Here is a 6,502-nt window from a genome sequence, read left to right on the forward strand (position 1 = left end):
AATTTAATTCCAGTTAAGGGGGGTGTCTCAAGTTAGACAATATACAAACAATGAACAAAAAATATACAAACAATACAAAATATATAAGCTATATACAGATTATGTATATCCCTTGTCTTTTATTTAAACTTCCAACAGCAATAATGATCATTACCTATGGGAATGACATTGTACAATACAGTATTTGTGGATGTGAGGCAGGACGTAAAGATGAGTAGCTGAGGCACAGCAGATGACATTGGTCAGCTATGAGCCCAATGGTATAAGGAAATAAATTGCTCTTGTTTCGACGTTTTGGAAACACTGTATTGTATTATGCCTGTTATTCTTAGGCTGCAGTTAGTGCGGGTTGTGAATTTTGGTGCCTTTCTCCTGCCATACTGGGAAGAGGGGCTAGTTGCAGCACATTCCAGCTCAGTTTGGTTTTCTAGTGCAGACGGTCGGCTCCGTAAAGATGTTGCTGTGTTTGGAGAGCAACAGCAATGTAAAACCGAAGAGACATTTATTTACTGATCTCAAGGTGTACATCATGATTTACTATCTGCAATTATTATGACGACTACTACTGTTATTTATTTTGTATTTTTTTATTATTATTATTATTTATTAGGGTGGCACAGTAGCGCAGTGGTTAGTACTGCTGCCTCACAACAAGAAGATCCTGGGTTTGGTCCCGGGTCCTTTCTGTGTGGAGTTCACATGCTCTCCATGTGTTTGTGTGGGTTTCCTCCCACGGTCTAAAAGTGTGCAGGTCAGGTTAATTGGCAAGTCTAAATTCACCCTGTGTGTACCTGCAGTGTGCCCCTTGTTCCTGGGATAGGCTCTGGTACCCCCCCCCCCCCCCCCATGACCCCAGTAGGGATTAAGCAGTTATAATGATGAATGGATTATTATTCATTTATGTATTTTTACTATGTGCTAAAATCTACTAGCGCACCTGTATGAATTGCTGTGTTATGTAAGTATCAATCACTAGCAGAATTAGCATTTGCTTGCATAAATTTGCATTATGAATCCATTCCGTTCAGCTGTTCTGTAGTACTTTTTTAATAAGAAGTAAATTTTCAAGTTGCGAGCTTTCGGGAATGCATCAATACATCGCAATGTGTGATACTATTAGTAATAAACAGTATGCATATAGACCGTGCCCTTTTTCCTTCAGATAATCCATGTGGTGATGCAACCAGCTTGGTTTGGTCACACTTTCGGCCCTGCTAGTAAGCAAAGTTATGTCTGAGTGGTTATGGCTCAGGTATGACTTGCATACTTTATAATGCAAAACTGCCAGTTCACTGTATGACTCAGTTCTTGGTGGCAGTTGAAAGTTCCTGCCATTCAAACCTGCAGTAGAGCATATTCAGGTCATCAGCCAGGAATTTGTTTTACCCTGCAGTGGGGGTGGTCCTCTATAATTTGTGATGTCTTGCAGACCTCTCCACAGACCTCTCCACACTGATGCATGATCATTGGATGAAAAGCTGTTTTCCAGCTTTTCAATGTAGCTTCTTTTAGCCACTTTGATCTCCTTTGTCAGTGAGTTTCTAGTCTGGTTGTATCAGGCTCTATCCCCTCTTCTGTAAGCATCTGAAAAAGTAGTCTGGCTGTGAATCATGGCTTGTTATTGCAGTACAGTATGTGCAGAAGGTCTTGTTTGGCACACATCTTCACAAAAGCTGATGTAAGAAGTCATAGTCTCAGTCAGTTCATCCAAGTTGCCAGATGCAGCTTCAAAAACACTCCAATCGGTGCAGTTCCTGCTTTGCCTCTCTGGTCCATTTCTTCAGTGTTCACAGGTTGTACAGATTTTAGTTTCTGCTTGTAGGTTGGAATAAGATTAACCAGGCAGTGGTCGGAGTGCCCAAGGCTGCCTGGGGAACAGAATGATGTGTGTCTAAGAATTGTGCAGCAGTGGTCCAGGATGTCGTGGGACAGTTAGTATGCAGTCTATATTTTGGTAGCATGTGGTTTAATTCGGCTCTGGTAATGTCCATGAGGATTATGAAAAGTGATTTTATGTGTTTTTCCCAGGACGGTTATCTGGTTGGTTAAGGTTAGCAAATTGCAATGCATCAATCAAGCTGGCCTGGGGTGGGATGTAAACACTGACCGGGTTGAAGGATGAGAACTATGGTGAATAAAATGGCTTGCAGTTTATGAACAATGTTGGCAAGTGTGGGCTACGGTATTTACTCAGCGCTGTAACATCTGTACAGTGACCTTCATTACCGTAGAAGCAAATTCTGCTGCCTTTGCCATTGCGAGCACAGGTGTCTGTGTCGCTCAGCATTTACCCCCCAAAATGCTAGGTGATACACTATTTTGGACGTTGCATTTATTATCTTCCCACCCTGTGATATATTCAGTTGTTGAATCATACAGTCCCCTGTATGCACACTGTCTTCCACATTGTGAGTCAGCCAGCTGTTTCACTTCCGGCGTTCATAAGCTGTACTTAACTGACTAACAATGGCGTCTTTTACTCAGGTCATTCATTACTAAGTCAGTGATGTACACAGTCAATCATGCCACACATCAGCAGCAAAACAGAAGGGCTCTAAACGGCAAGTTTCAAGCAGAGGCTGGATAAGGGTTTTTTGTTATCCCTGGGTGACCAAACATCCTAAAATGCCTAGAAAATTACTTAAATGTCATTCACTTTCACTTTCTTTGGTTGACATTTGCTTTCTACCTATTTTGCAGTGTGGCATTGTGCAAAATTACATTTTTTTAATTTCTTTCCAAGTTTATCAGTATAGTTGAAAAATGTGCGTTGTAAAGAGTTTTCATTGTTAGTTACAATTAATACAGAGTTGAACTGTGTTATTGGATTTAAAAAAAACACACAGTTTTTTTTCTTGCAGATCTGTGACAAACACACCCCACCAAAAACACAGCTAAACCCTAACAAAGTAAACATGCTTGTGTTTCTTGTGTAAACTGATTACAGCAATGGCAATTTCATTTCATATATGTGCACTGTTTATTTGGGCAACAATGCATATTAACAAATGAAATGTGGTTGACCAGACAAAACATGAAATATTTTGGGTTCATACTGTCTGCAATGAAATAAAAGTCAAAGCAAATTTCAGAATCACTGCAGTTTTTTCCCCATAGCAACCCAACTGTTTCTGATTTGGGGCTGTATTTAGCAGCATTGGTAAGCATTTTGAACGATGATCTGTGGGGAATTGATTCAACACTACAGCTAGGATTTCCCACCAAATGAGTTCTGGACAGGTGAAGAAGGGTTTCGTCATATGTAACAATATGGACTGAAAGACCACTCCACAGTGACCAAGCCACTCATCAGCCAGTACAATAAAGAGGCTAGATTACTCCTTTGCTGAGGAGTATGTTGTGTGGACAGAGGAGAACTGGTCCAAATGCAAGTTTAATTTACTTCAAATGGAAAATATAAGTGTTGAATTGAGAAAAGACTCAAAGACTCCACACCAAAAGTGTGTGAAGAATTCAGTAAAGTTTGGAGGGGTAAGTAATTTCTTATCCACATGAAAATAGATTTTAATTTTGGGATACAGCACTGGGGCAGACAGCAGTGACGATCAGCCTGGCATTTCTAGCGTTTGCTATGAGACTGCAATTGGGGATGGGCTCTCTGCTAGACCCTCTTACTCCTCCTATACCAGCTCTTCATGCATGGCGCATCAATTGGTGAGGAGTCTATCAGGAACAAGCCAGATGTATTAATAAGCAGGCTTGCCTAGGCTTACTATCTTTTAAAGTGATTCTTTATTGGTCACTTACCTGTTTGGAAGTTGGCGATTGGTTAAAACTGAATGGGTTGATGCTCTTTTTATACTGCTGTATATTTTCTGGTATGCGCATGCAAAATCATGGAGGAAAACATTCTAATAGTAAGAATTTGCTTTGCTTCACTGTTTTTATCAGCAGTCATGATAGCAGATCAGGCATGTTTTTTTTCCTGCAGTGTGAACCACCTTTAATTCATACAGTTGTAGCCTCAGAACCCACTGCCCTATCTGCGCGCATAGATTAGGTTGGGGACCATAGATTAATTCTCATGGTTTATGGTCTGTGACTAGGTCAAATTTCCTCCCATAGAGGTCTGGATGCAGCCTCTCACAGACCCAAACCAGTGTTTCTCTCTGAGAGTATTCCCTATAAAAGTCAGATAGGCTATAGCTCACATAGCATACAGGATCTTTAACACTCTTTTGCATTTATGCCAGCACTGAGCCAGCCCAACTGGACTTGAATTTACTATAACGTGTGTTGGTGCATCTCTATAAAAGTATGCTAAATTTGTAGCTCTGGCTAACTCAGTTTTGAGGGCATTGAAAACTTCTTTCTATTCTGGTCCAAATTTGAAAGGTGAATCTGCTGCTATAACCCACAATCCCACGGAAGCTCCTCACCTCCACGGATTTTCTGTGGCTCCCCTGCCTTTGGTGCAGCTGTTCTCAGTCAGTCTGATGCATTTCTCTGATATTGAAATTTCCCATGAAAATCTGTCCATGTTGAACTGGCACTTTTCCAGATTCAGTGTTAGCTCTTCTGAATGAATGGACAACGATTCCCACAGACACGCCCAGATACCAGATACCTGGAAAGCCTTCCCAGAAGAGTGCCAGCTGTTATAGGTGCAGAGGGTTCTGTCCCCTCCAGCATGTGTGCCTATTTTCTTATTCTGTTCAGCTACTTTATGCCAGTTGACTTAGCAGTGTGGAAAGGAAGATGGGCAGTTTAAAGCCTTGAAGTATGAATACACAATACCACACTGCAAAATGGGTAGAGCAGTTTCTCAAAGCTGAGAATAGTGATGAAATGACCAATCCAGAATCCTGATTTGAACCCAATGAAAAATCTCTGGAATGTAATTGGCAACAAAGTCATGGAAAAAAAACCCCACTACAGTTCCTGAATTGTGGAAGACCCTGGACAAGGAATGAAACGAAGTTAAGTCAGAGCATGGCAAAAAAATTGATTATGTTCTGTGGATGGACCAAAGTCATTGAAAGCAATGGCCTCTGCAATTCTTACTTTTTGAAAGTTGTAACCATCAAAAAAGTGGTTAAAATCAGTTTTTAGGCTTCTTCTGCAATAACATGTTCTCTAATTATGACTGCAGACCTTCGTGTCTTATTTAAACCCTTTATTTAGTAATGTCAGAAAGTTTTCATTGATGAAATATGATTAAAAGTCAAGTCAAAATATTATCCCACTTGGTTGCAGCCAAGAAAACATAAATAATAATCCATCATAAATACAACATACTAGCACACCCGATACAACAAAAGTACATTACAGTACAGTACAATATAAGCTCACTTCATGCGAAGGTAAAAAAGCCAAGTTGCAGAGTGCAAAATGTGCTTGATGACATCATTTATGCAAATTTAGCCTACCAACTGCGGTACACATAAAAGTCACATATTGTAGTATACATGAGTGAGAACTGCGTATCTTCTGGTACGGATGGGCATGCTGCAGCTCATACAAAACAAGGGCCTTAAAGGAAGGAAGATCATGAAGGGTCTAAAACGCAGACAATGCCGGCAGGCAACAATGAACTAAAGCAAGGAGCAACACAGGCCCAACTACACTTTAAGAATTACAATGACCAACTGAACCCTAAACATAAATGTCAATATATAAACATAGTTGAGGGCTCTGACCAGCCTCAAACTCATAACAAATAAGAAGCCTGGATGCATAGCCACTCACTCTGTCCATTGAGCCATGGACATTGAGTCTGGGGAACAGGAGAAACATATAAGAAGCTAAGGAGCGACACCTGCTGGCCAAACAGGGAACTGACATGTAGAAGGGGGCAGTACAGGGCAATCTGCTAGCTGTAAGGGGTGGTCATTACAATCTGAGAAAGCTTCCTTATGACCTGCCAATCATGAAGGTCAGAGAGCTGAGTTTGATTCACCCCGGTGACTTTACTGACCATTCTAACAAGCTGACCAAGGCTACTTATTTTGGCCTGACTCAGGTTCCCAAATCATGCCACCATACAAAAAGACAGAACCAATTCAAGAAAAGTTCTATATAATATAGTCGCGTGTGGTTTTGGTGCACATGTTAAAATAATGCATTTTTCTAAAGAAAAATAAATACATTGTTGTACCCTCTTATAATTGTTCACACTGGACCGTGATCAATCCCCCCCCCCCCCCCCCCAGTATAACTATGACCTAGTCACCAGCAAACTTTATAATGTATCCATTAAAAAACTTGCTCCAACAACTACATGTATAACAAATAAAAAGAGGAGGGAAAAAATCCTTTCAGAACAAGTTTGAGAACAGTCATGTTACCTTTCCTGATGTGCTCCAAAATTTCCAAAGTGTTTTTCAGCAGGTTTGACACTAGCTCCTTCACCCCCAGGGCCCCCTCTTCTGCTCCTCTGTGCAAAAACTTCAGGACACTCTCACATCCCCCACAGCCTCATCTGACATGACACTCGCCCTTTCAACATCAATCTCATGCGCTCACACAAGAAATCTTAGGC

This window comes from Brienomyrus brachyistius, chromosome 23 (assembly GCF_023856365.1).
Source record: "Brienomyrus brachyistius isolate T26 chromosome 23, BBRACH_0.4, whole genome shotgun sequence".
Taxonomy (NCBI): Eukaryota; Metazoa; Chordata; class Actinopteri; order Osteoglossiformes; family Mormyridae; genus Brienomyrus; species Brienomyrus brachyistius.